Source organism: Felis catus, chromosome B2 (assembly GCF_018350175.1).
Source record: "Felis catus isolate Fca126 chromosome B2, F.catus_Fca126_mat1.0, whole genome shotgun sequence".
Taxonomy (NCBI): domain Eukaryota; kingdom Metazoa; phylum Chordata; class Mammalia; order Carnivora; family Felidae; genus Felis; species Felis catus.
Window position 1 is genome coordinate 53,146,609 of NC_058372.1, and position 12,290 is coordinate 53,158,898.

Below are 12,290 nucleotides of genomic sequence, written 5' to 3' on the forward strand. Positions count from 1 at the left end.
AGCTAAATCCCAAAATTTGACCTTGGGCTCATCTTGAAAATTGATGTAATTAAAATCATAGGGAAAGTTACCAAGAGTTTCCTTTACATTATGCCACCCTGTTCCACCATTAAAAACCACCACAATAAAAACACAAACACAGAACAAAATCTTTACTCATTTCTTTTTGTCATAAAATATCCTTAAGTAAATAGTCTTTGTCCATTCAATGAGCTATGCTTAATAATATTATCAAAACTTCATCATCTGAAAAATTGTCTTATGTGATGCATTAGAGATTGTATGTGAATGTTGTGGAAGAATATCATGAAAAATGTGTTTTCTCTATATTTCTATAAATGCTTCATTGATTTCTCCTGACTTGTTTACTTGTTTTTTGTGCAGCTAATGAACTTATGTACTTTTGTGTTGCTAATGTGTGGTGTTACTTATCATACTTCATTCATATACAGATTTTAATTATTGGTTTGCAAGCCTGTCTCCCCAAAGGACCTATGAATTTCCTGATTGAAGATACAATGTCATATTCAGTTTTATATGTCCTGTAATTCATGATGTACAGTACCTACCGCTTTCAATAAATTTTAATGAATAAATGATTTGAAATTATTCAATTGAATTAATGGCAGATATTTATAATGTCATTAATTCTAATTCAAATTAAATTCACATATAATTTAAAATAAGCAATCACTGCACTCATCTTCCCTTATTAAGCCTAACAGAGACAAGACTGAACATAGTGCCTGAGTACCCACAGAGCCCTAAAATATAGATGTATGCTCATTAGAATTATTGGAGTTAGGTAGACAAAAATCCTCCTTTGAAATTTGTCCTTATAGGTAATGGCAATATTCCCAGCCTCGTCAACTTCTTTCACTTGGCAGATCTCTGCGGCCCATCTGTTCAACTTGAATGCTGAAATGATCTCAAAGTGAGCATGCCTTATGGATATCTTTATCCTGCATGATCATATGCCAGCAGAATGCATAAACTCATGCTATTTCAGATTGTCAAATGAAATTGTTCCCAAGAGAGTATTTCACTGCCTTATGGATAATGATTATGAACAAAACCTCAAAATCATAAAATCTGCGCTAAAAGTTCTACTGATATTAGTACTATACAATAGTTACACGGCCTCTTAATCTATCTACATACTTAACTTCTTTAATTTTACTATATCCAAGCTCATTCTAAGAAGTTCAAATAAGGACCTCACCAGTTTTGTGGTTTATTGAAATTACCAAATTCTGTTCCCTCGTGCAGCTGTTTTTATTTTCATTTTAATACCTCTGCTTTAAAAGAAAACAAACCTGAGTACTTTTTTTTTGGATTGTTAATCATATTTGTATATTTCCCAGAGCATTATCCCCATCTATCTTGTGATACTGAAAATGCAGGAAGAGAAAAAAAGCATTGTTACTCTTAAGAAATTTAGTTTATTTTACAATTTGTGTCTGACCTCTATGACATGCATGGTCTATACCTACTATTTCTTGGACAGCTGTGTGTCCCAGAAAATTTAGAGATGACAGAAGTAAATTTCCTGTTCATAGAGAATCCCATCAGCTCATCTTAACTAGGGAACTCAAGAGAAGGAATTAAGCACACTCTACTTGCCCCCTTCTGGGATCCTCTCTCTTTCTCTCTCATAATGGCTTTTCTTCAAGAAACACACATTTTCTGCTCTATCAAGCTGTAAGTTTATAGAAGCATCCTTTGTCACCAAGGCTGGAGTGAGTGGGGAAGGGAGCAGTCGTCATCCAACTCTGGCTACGGATAGTAACTTAAATTTAGAATGAAGTATTGAAAAATCCATTTGGCCCCAGATCCAGCCATAATTCCCATTAAACCTTATTTGAAATAAGCTGATATATTGATAGGCAGTTGACAATGCTTGTGTCTTGGTTCTCAGTAAATTCTGAAATTTGGAGGCAAAGAAATTATTCTTATTATTAGCCCCCTCAGAAGACGCCATTCTGGATTATTAATAATGATTTCTTTTTTTTTTCTAACTGTTGAGACGGACCTGGCTTTAGTTTCATAATTATCGTGCTACATGATCTGTGAAATACACTGCTTCTGTTATGATCTCCAATGGAAAAAGTGTGAAAAGTTGCAAACAGAACCATTCAGCATACAAGACTCACAGTCTTAAAAAGAAAATCTTAACTATATAAAAATAATTAAAATAATTTTTAAGAAGATTCACACTTAGGTAAAGAGAGTTATAATAATGTTGGGAGTGAACACATAGGAAAGGAAAGGAGAAAGGAGAAATGAAAGGAAACCCAAAATGAAAGAACTCTCCCAAGAGGACCCCAAGAACTGAGTGAATTCACGAATTTAAGCCATCAACCGGTTCTAAGGACACATACAAAAGTTTACCTAGCAATCCAGACTCCCAAAAGCACTGACACAGTGCAGACAGTGCCTCAAGCCCTCCTAGATGAAAAAAAGGCTTGGAGAACAGTACAGTAATTACCTGTGGTATCCAAGTTTCTCCAGATAGAAGACATCCGCATGCCGTAGAGTTACACTTCATACTGATTCGGTAGGTGAGCCCACACAAGATATTTTTCTCTTCCGAGTCACACGTTGTGGAGTTAATAGAAAAAAGGGTAGCTGCCAGAGTGGCAGGTAATCAAAACCTGAGAATTAAGGAGGTTATCTGTAAGCCCCCTCTTTGGATATTGTTTAAATCCTAACCCGTTTTGTCAATTACCATAATTCTTCACTGGAAGGAGGTATCTCATTGGCCACAGTGAGCCTATAAAAGAACACAGTGACACCCACTTAAGACTGTAAAGCCAACATAAGGATGTCAGGAAATCAAACCAGTAGCATACAGAAGGTGAAAATAGGTTTCCACTAGGCTAACAGGATAAATACAAAAGTAGGCTTTTGAATGAAAATGCCTGAAGAGGGTAACAACATGCTTAAAGATGCTGATCATTTAACTTTAGGAGATCAGAGACATCAATGCCTAGTAATCTAAGAAGTCACCCAGGAACAGAGTATTAAGGAAGGTTTGGTCATAAGTATAGTTATAAACGAAGATACCCCTGTAGGCTCAGAGCAATAGCTACAAACAAACAAGATCCAAGTCTAGTGCCTTTCATTGTGCAGTAGTTTCAGACATCATTCTTTGGCTGCCTGACAGATCAGCACCAGAATGATCTGATTTTCATGAAACCCTAAGAGCCAAAAATGCTTGCTTCTGGGAAAAGGAATTGAAATATGCAAGGAATGTCAGGAACATACTTAGCTCTGTGTTGTAATGAGCTTTTAGATATAGCTTTATATATAAAACATCAGATTTTAAAACTTAAGAAATGGAGAGCAGTGATACAAATTTTAAATTAAGTGAAAAAAAATACAATTTTTTTTTTACCAAAACACTTACATTAGCACAGATTCATACAATGCAGGGTCAACATCACCTAGGAACTGTTAGAAATGCAAATTCTTCTCCAACCCAGATCTCCTGGATTGGTAACTCTGGGGTGGGACCTAGCAGTCTGTGGGGTAACAAGCCCTCCAGGTGATTCTGACTGAAGTTTGAAAAACACTGGTGAAGACTATAAGGAAACAAAATTAACATTGGATATTTAAAGTGAAAGAAGTAAAAAACCTTACATTATCATATGGTAATGCTGATACGTTTGATATTAATTACAGGTGGAATTTGCAAAGTGGATTATTTACAACTGACATCATCAAGGGTTTTTATGAAGCTGGAATTTTTAAAAAATATTTTAAATGTGTTCTAACTATGCGATAAAAGAACCAGTATTATATCGTGCTATACTATAATGTATTATTTCTTATTGCTGCTTATCTACCTTTGTAAGGAAGTCAATAAAATTTTCAAAAGTAGCAAGTTCCCCTTGTGAAACTAAACTAAATGAAGAGAAAATAAAACACAAAATCTTTGTGTTTGGTAAGAAAATATCGAGCTTAGGAAAGGCATAGAACAGGAAGCAGATAGCCGGACTGATCAACTGAATTCAGTGAACAAACTAAATTAAACCAGAAGTCTCAAATATCCAACCTCTAGCTTACAAAATGAATAAAATTAAAGTGTAAATAATTGCTTGTTACTGATGACAAGGCTTGCTACTGACTCTGAATCTAAGGGCATATCTAATAAGAAAGGAAATGGCTAGAGATGGAATAAATTCAGCCAACCAGCAGACCACTGGTGTGAGAAAATTGAAAATGATAGATGTCTCACAGATAATAACTATAGTAACAAGAGTGGAAGATAGAGGCTGTTGACAACGCAGGCTGAATCATGAGCTGTCATTTAGAGATGAACTGAAAAACAGAAAAATCATTTGGCAAATGATGATTTCCCCCTTTTGATGAGAAAATAAATGCACAACCTTGGCATAAGAAGTGGCGGTCCTTAAGGAAATCCATGAGCAAACAGGCGTGACTCTGAAATAAACTGAATCAAGAAGAGCATATGCTGGAACAGGAGGTGGAGAGGTTGTAAGATACAGAGTCGAACATAGTTAAAGACGGAGAATTTGAGAAACGGAGAGTGAATGGCAGAAGACAAAGAGCCTCTACGGAAACCATATTGCTGTCCTCTGTGTCAATGGCTCACCGCTTCTCACACTCTTGAACTGTGTAGCACAGGAGACCGGACTCTTCGTTCCAGCTCATGTAACTTGATTAATTCACAAATGATATCAAACCAAGTGCCATGAGAATATAATGCTTTCCAATAAATTTTAAACAAAAAGCAAAGAACTATCCCTATACATTTTTCACCTACATGTTATTAGCCTATTACTAAGGACACCAACTTAGGAGGAGATCCCATGGATGAATGTGATATATTTTAAAATAAATACCTGGTCCTCAAGACAAGAGGCATAAATGATTATAATTCTTAAAAAAAAATCAAGGATGGAGAAGAGCCCATAGGAAAAAAGGGAATAAATAAAAGGGGAGGAAAAGAGAGAGGCACACACGTTTAGATTTGGTGAAAGGAAGGATATACCTGTACAAAGGAATATACCTGTACAAAGAAATGACAGATCTGGGAGTAGCTCTTCCTTTCATCACCAAATCTAAACAACCTGGACCAGAACAGGACAACCAGACCTTCCCTTCCCGCCAGCAGGGACAGTGAAACACAGACTGCTATCTGAACAGAGACCTGGAAATTTCTTACAATATTTGAAAAACCAAAGTATAATTAAGGTACTGTAAAATATTTTAAATCATTTAGAGCCCTATTCTGCTAGCAACCACTTTTGTTGCTTTTTGCCATCTTTTTTTTTTTTTTCCTAAGCATAACCACATTGGGACTCTGCTATGCTTTCATGTATGTGGTAGCAGTGACATACCTGGAAAATTCTCCTACATGGTGCTTATCTCTTCTGGAGTCCATCTTACTGGTGAGCTCTTTTTTCAGCTGACCTGGGACCAGCTTGTTTTGCTGCAGTGAAGATGGTAAGCAGTGTCAGGTGAGTGACAGAATCTGTTCTGATTCTTTTCATTAACCCACCTCAGCTGGACACAAACATCCATGAATAGTGTGTGAACTCTGTGTTCATTTCCCTTTACCCGTCTTTCATTCAGATTCCAGTAAAACACAGTTTTAGCTTCTGCTGCATTATAAAATATTTTAACATCCAGTGGGGACTAGTGCACTTTTACTATTCACCCTTTGAGAAATTGCCCTCTGAATTTTCACATGTTCATTTGTTTTCAAATAAATGGTAGTATCACTTTGTCTCTAAATAAAACAAAATATCTTTTAATTTTATTTGTTACTGCCTTTTGGAGATTAAGGGAGCTATAAATATTGGATATTCTTATCTAGGAACAAGGTGGTTTTGTCTTTGCTTTCATTTGAGTTTCTTTTATTCCTTTCATTAGAGTTTTACAGCTATCTTTATCACAGTAGTACCTAATTGCTGCTAAATGTATTTGTAGGTAAGTTATTTTTGTTTTTATTATGATAATCTTATTTGTTTTTATTATGACAATATTTGTTTTCCTATCTAGTTACTATTTGTATAAAGAATGATACTTTTTTGTTGTCATTTCCTAAATACCTTAATTCTGTGATCATTTTAATATTTTTACAGTTTGGAAAACATCACTCCATGGTTTTCAGGTATGCAATGATAATATTTACAAAGGCTGATGATTTGCACTCCTGCCTTTTATTCTGTGCACCTTTAAATGCCTGAGCAAAGACTCTGGAACAGCCCTGACTAATAACGGTGATAACAGCAGCTCTCCATTCCGTAAAACTGAAGGCAATAATGCTGAGCGACCTTTCATTTGAAGCACATGTTTTCCTACCACATTTAAAGTGACTACCTATTCCTATGTTGTTTTGTTGGATTTTATTAAGAATTCCATGTGCTTTTTCTCCTTTGTGGTCCTCAAGAGTCTCACCAAAATAAGGTTGCAGACTTCAAGTTATGAACTATTTGATGCCAGATGCAGACGAGTTCACACCTGTTGGTCTTCCTCTAGTTCTGAATCAAAACTGCCAGACAGCATCCATAAAACATTCCAGGTTTCTCTAAGCTTCGTTGTGCCAAGAGTCAACTCTGCATCCTTAACAGGAAGGGAGCAGAGCTCTGAAGTAACCAGGTGATGTCTTTTTCACAGGCAGGTTGCAAAGGAATCCATGGCTTGGCCTGTGTAATGATAGATATATACTTGTTAACAAGTATATAGACTTATTACATGACTCTCACAAAGCACATTAATCACACCTGACCTGCCCCAGAAGAAATAGGTCTCAAAGTTTTACCAGTGACAGCAATAAAAGCACAACCAGTCAGAAGACGAAAATTTGGACACATCACATTGGGAACTGTCATTAATTTCAGCTTCACAGATTTTCAACCCTTTTAGATTGGGAAAGGAAAGTTGTTTAAGGCACAAATCTCCCACAACAGATAACTTAAACACTCCTTTTGCAAACACCAGCAAACGAGGTCAATGTAAGTCTAACACAAGTGCCTCTTAGGACTGTGCTCAGTAAATCTCACTCTAAACATACACAGGAATTGTATCTCTTAGAAGAGATATCTTCAATAGCCAAAGCATAAGAGACTCTTAAAAACTGAGAACAAACGGAGGGTTGATGGGGGGTGGGAGGGAGGGGAGGGTGGGTGATGGGTATTGAGGAGGGCACCTTTTGGGATGAGCACTGGGTGTTGTATGGAAACCAATTTGACAATAAACTTCATATATTGAAAAAAAAAAGAAGAGATATCTTCATTCCCTGAAGCTTTTTTTTTTAATGTTTATTTATTTTAAGAGAGAGAGAGTATGTGCGAGCTGGGCGGGGGGGGGGGGGGTGGGCGTTGGGGGCAGAGGCAGAGAGGGAGAGAGAGAAAGAGAGAAAGAGAGAGAGAATTCCAACCGAGGCTCTGAGGCTCCAGGCTGTCAGCCCAGAGCCCAACTCGAAGCTCAAACCCACAAACCATAAGATCATGACCTAAGCCAAAACCAAGAGAAATGTGGCTCAACCAACTGAGACACCCAGGCCCCCTCCATAAAGCTTTCTTAATTAGCTAAACTTGACAAACCTATTACAAGGCTGAGTAGTGTCAAACTAAACGGAGAAAGAATTTTGTTCAAAGCACATTTCATCCAAGGATTCCATATCCGAAAAGGGTTGTGTCTTTCATTCTAAAGAGAAAAAGGCCAGAAAAGTTAAGTGATTTCCCTTGTTGACCGTGTGACATAATAATTAATTAGTTAGGAAGTAGGTGTCAGGTCGAGTTTAGATCTGCAGCATCACTGTTAAGTCTTATGCGATGGAAGGTAAGGAGGGGAAAAGGAAAACAAAAAAGGTACACATAAATTTATAATAAAAAATGATCAATGTTTAAAATTTAACATATAAAACAGATTATTTTTATCCCTTCTGTTGTGATTCACAGTTCCCAGGTTTTATAATAGACCCTCTTGCAGGTCGCCAAATACCGTTTTTCGAAAGAGCTGAAATATGTTAACATACAGAAATGTTTTCCACTCCTTATTAAAACTGTGATATTGACAGAAAATAATAACTAGACTTTCATGACATTTGGCACATGATAAATGCTCTGGTCTACTTTTTAATATTTTCAAGTTTTTATTTTTTAAGATTAGTAATAATCATGATGATAAAAATAAACTTAGTACAATTTGCCAATAATAGGAAAATTAATAATTGACAGCATACTATTGTGTGCCAAATTAAATCAGAGTTTTTAGGAAAAAGAATTGAAAGTGTCATTCTTTTAGCAAGATGCTAGTAAGAATACAGATTTTATATATAGTCATCTTTCTAAGGATCTTTTAAGGAAAATATTACATAATAACTAACTGGTTGTGTTTAACACACACATACCCTTTTGAAGCATCTTCCTCAAATTGATATCCTTCCTCGACTATAATTAGCACAGCACCTGAAACATAGTAGACACCCAATCTATTTTAACTAGATTCTAAAACTGTTGTTCAGATGACCTTGTGTTTTATAATTGTATTTCACCACCAGATGGTTCCACAGCAGACATGGTCCTTCAGTATATTTTAATTGAGTTCATTGAGTTCACTAGCAGCCTGATCATACCTAAGTTAAATGATAGAATTTAGATTTTAAGCCACCCAGACCAAGAAATATATCCTATGAGAATTTATCAATAGATACCCAGTCCTTGAAGTCCTGCCCCAAATAGCAGGCTGAACATATCCATTTCTTCAGCAAAATAATAAAGTCTTGTATACTTTTGTTGGAGACTTTTCATATTCTTTGAAGAAGTAACCAAATTGATAGAAGCACTTTTTTTTCCTGGTCGGCTTTCCTTCGGTCCTTCTTCCCTCTCTTCTTTCTCTTTCTTTCCTTGATCTTTCTTTCCTCCCTCTTTTTCTTCCTTCTCTCTGGAAAACAAAACATATTAACAAAAAGTGAAGATAATGGAGACCGTACTATGTTCTATCTAGTCCAAACTGGAAAAAAATGAGCTGCAAGTATGAAAAACAAATAAAGACAATGCACCATGACCCTTCTTCACTGAAATGGGACAAATCTCCAAGATGTTCAAGGAAAACCCCTCAGGTCAAAGTAGAGAATCTTAGGAAGCTCAATCAGTCAACATATAATTCTGCACCAGAAATTTACTCAAGAAAATTGTGACCTGGAAGGAAACAAGCAGCAGTTGACAAATGTAGAAGTTTAGGCTAATACAACATTCAATAAATAAGCCATAAATTTCAGAATAGAAGGAGATTATAAGATATCAAATTACTGTTAATCAGAAAGTCCATGCCAACTGACTAAATATTTCTGCTGAAGAAAGCTTTAGACAGAATACACAAACTACCTTCCTGAAACAGAATGCAATACAATGTTTTAAAGATTAATAAATGTAAATCCAATTCTAAAAAACATCTGGTCATCATACCCCTCCACAGAAAGATGTCCAAAACATCAGGTGGCTCAGTTACCCTAAACTGGTGGATTATACCTACACCTGATAGTTAATCCATCAACTTTCTCTTCTAAATGTTATCAAATGAAGTGCCTAAAATAAACTTGTGCCTCTGGATAATCAATCACCCACTTGGGTCTAGTACAGCAGCTGAGTTTTCTGGAAACACATCTTTCTCTGATCTGAGCTCCAGTGTAAATTACTATTGTGATGTGATCAAGATCACCTTTTTGTTGAGTTGTTTTTGTTCTTTTCCTGTGAATGGTGGAACACATAATTACCTCTTGATCAAGGAGATATGGCAAGAAGTTGTATGAAGATTTCAGACCTGCCTCCTTTGGTACTGTGGGACTGAGAGATAAAGAAAAATATATGTCTCCCATCTGGATACTAGGGTGACTTCACTGATGCACAGTGGCATTTCTTTGCCCACTCTGTGTGAGTGACAAATGTCTAATCCCCTACTGAAAATGGAGTAGAGAGATCAACGGCCCTGGTTTGTCTGGGACTACCCAGATTTCAGCTCTGAAGTTCCCACGTCTCAGGACACTCTCAGACAAACCAATAATATGGTCCCTCTCAGCATCTGAGTTAGATGTCTCTTCTCTGCATGTACAAAACTTTGCCCCTCCCCGCCAAGAATTAATACATCACTTTAGCAATCACATTTTTTCTTCTGAGTCTAAGAAACCTATGCTCTTAGATTATGATGAGAACATTCCTGATTTAGAGAATCCCATTAGTTTTTTAGACCAACTCGTACATCTTATCTGGACCCTAACATACCTCCCTGCTGGACCCTTAGAATGAAATTTACTCAAGAATTAATTTTTCCCTGATTATTATGTATGTGCTCTTTAATAGAACTTATTTTTCACTACCCTGGCATTTGCACAATTAAATTCTAATCATATATTTTTAAGTAAATGAAGACCACCATTTACATAACTGTCTATAGGGGCGCCTGGGTGGCGCAGTCGGTTAAGCGTCCGACTTCAGCCAGGTCACGATCTCGCGGTCCGTGAGTTCGAGCCCCGCGTCGGGCTCTGGGCTGATGGCTCGGAGCCTGGAGCCTGTTTCCGATTCTGTGTCTCCCTCTCTCTCTGCCCCTCCCCCGTTCATGCTCTGTCTCTCTCTGTCCCAAAAATAAATAAAAAACGTTGAAAAAAAATTAAAAAAAAAATAAATAACTGTCTATAATACTTGGAATACAAAAAGACTTTTGCTTTATTTCAGTTCATGAAGTTCAGATAAGTGACAAATTACTTCAATATCACTGAAACAGCTTTATTTAAAAATCTGTATAAAAGTCAGATCTTCCTTTCAATTAATTAACTTCTTACCCTTGAAAACCTATTGGTTATCTAAGACTCTGGATTAATATGATTCTTTAAAAAATTAAGTTGCAAAAGATCGAAGTAATGCTAATTCTAAATGTTTTCCAATAAAAATTACAAACAAAACAAAAAAATAAAATCAGGTTTGGAGACTTTGGAAAACTCTCCTGCAAATAACTGAGAATGGGAAACTATTGTAGCTCTTCTTCATACAATCACAACAGCAAGACAGAGTTCAGAAAGTACACTTATACTCTGAGCTTTCCCAGCCCAAAGGGAAGATGCAGTTGTATGCTTGAACTGTATTTAATTTTTAATAACACATTTTCCTGGTTTTGAAAGTAGTGAATATTATTTAAAAATGTTGAAAAAAACTTAAATTCTCAGAAGAAAACGGTTAAAATCACCTACAATCTTTGCCATCATATTTTATTTCTGTTCAGCGTTTTTGCAATACATTTTATGTCATATTTGGAAATGCATATTTAAAAGAAAAACAGGGGCACCTGGGTGGCTCAGTCAGTTGACAGGTGAGGGTCTGACTTTGGCTCAGGTCATGATCTCGTGGTTCGTGAGTTCAATCCCCGTGTTGGTTAGAGCCAGGAGCCTGCTTTGGATTCTGTGTCTCCCTCTCTCTCTGCCCCCACCCCCCCCCCCAACTCGTGCTCGCTCTCTCTCTCTCTCTCTCTCTCCTCTCAAAAAAATAAACATTTAAACAATTAAAAAAGGAAAAGCAGAATCAGATCTATATTGCTCCTGATTTTCTTGGGGAGTAGGGGACTCAGGGAATAGTCTCACAAGAGCACTATTCTGTCTAGAGTAGGTCAGAGAGAATCCTGTTCCAGGAATGAAAATGGCTACCATTGCCACTCTGGCTACAATCTACTCGCCATCTATTCCAGAATTCTTCACAAAGCCCTCACCAGGGAAGGGTGTTCTATCTTTCTCTGAATAGAGGCCACTGTTTTTCAGTTTCCATGTTTGATTAGACTCCATGGAACTTTTCTTTCCTGCCTGGGTTTTCTTTTGTTGTCCCATGTGAATAATTATTTTTCTTGAGAGAGAAAGGATGGAAAGGAAAAGTAGAAAACAAAGAAAAAATGTATAAATGAATATACATACTGAGAGAAGAAAAAGGGGAAAATGTATATTTAAAGATATATTCTGTAGGGAAGAAAAATATTCATATAAAATCTAACTAGATCCATTAGAGGCCACACACCAGGTTAAAATATCTGAACTCATTAGGAAGGTACATTTTATAAAATACCATCATAGGATGGAATTTGCATTAAATGTATCTTTTCTTTCTTTGGTAGGGATGGTACCATTATTTGGATACTAGAAATGAATATTAAATCAACCTCAAAAAATGGAGGATGAAAAGAAGAGAGAGTCCCCTAATTAAGGAACCACTGTGATTAAGTAGAAAGTCAGTTTTATTACAATCACCCTCTGCAGTCAATCTCTTTTGATGTAGCAC

The 12,290-nt window shown here is 36.5% G+C and overlaps 1 long non-coding RNA gene across 1 annotated transcript in view; it reads right to left on the reverse strand.

Moving 5' to 3' along the window:
* Nucleotides 1-2,155: 2,155 nt before the first annotated feature.
* Nucleotides 2,156-12,290, reverse strand: part of LOC109499712 — a 53,549-nt gene continuing 43,414 nt past the window's right edge. Inside the window, exons 4-8 of the long non-coding RNA XR_002157169.3 lie at nt 8,690-8,919; nt 7,578-7,680; nt 6,493-6,677; nt 5,367-5,458; nt 2,156-2,654 (exon numbers count right to left, since the gene is read on the reverse strand). This is a non-coding gene — a long non-coding RNA (uncharacterized LOC109499712). The remainder of the gene's footprint in view (nt 2,655-5,366; nt 5,459-6,492; nt 6,678-7,577; nt 7,681-8,689; nt 8,920-12,290) is intronic.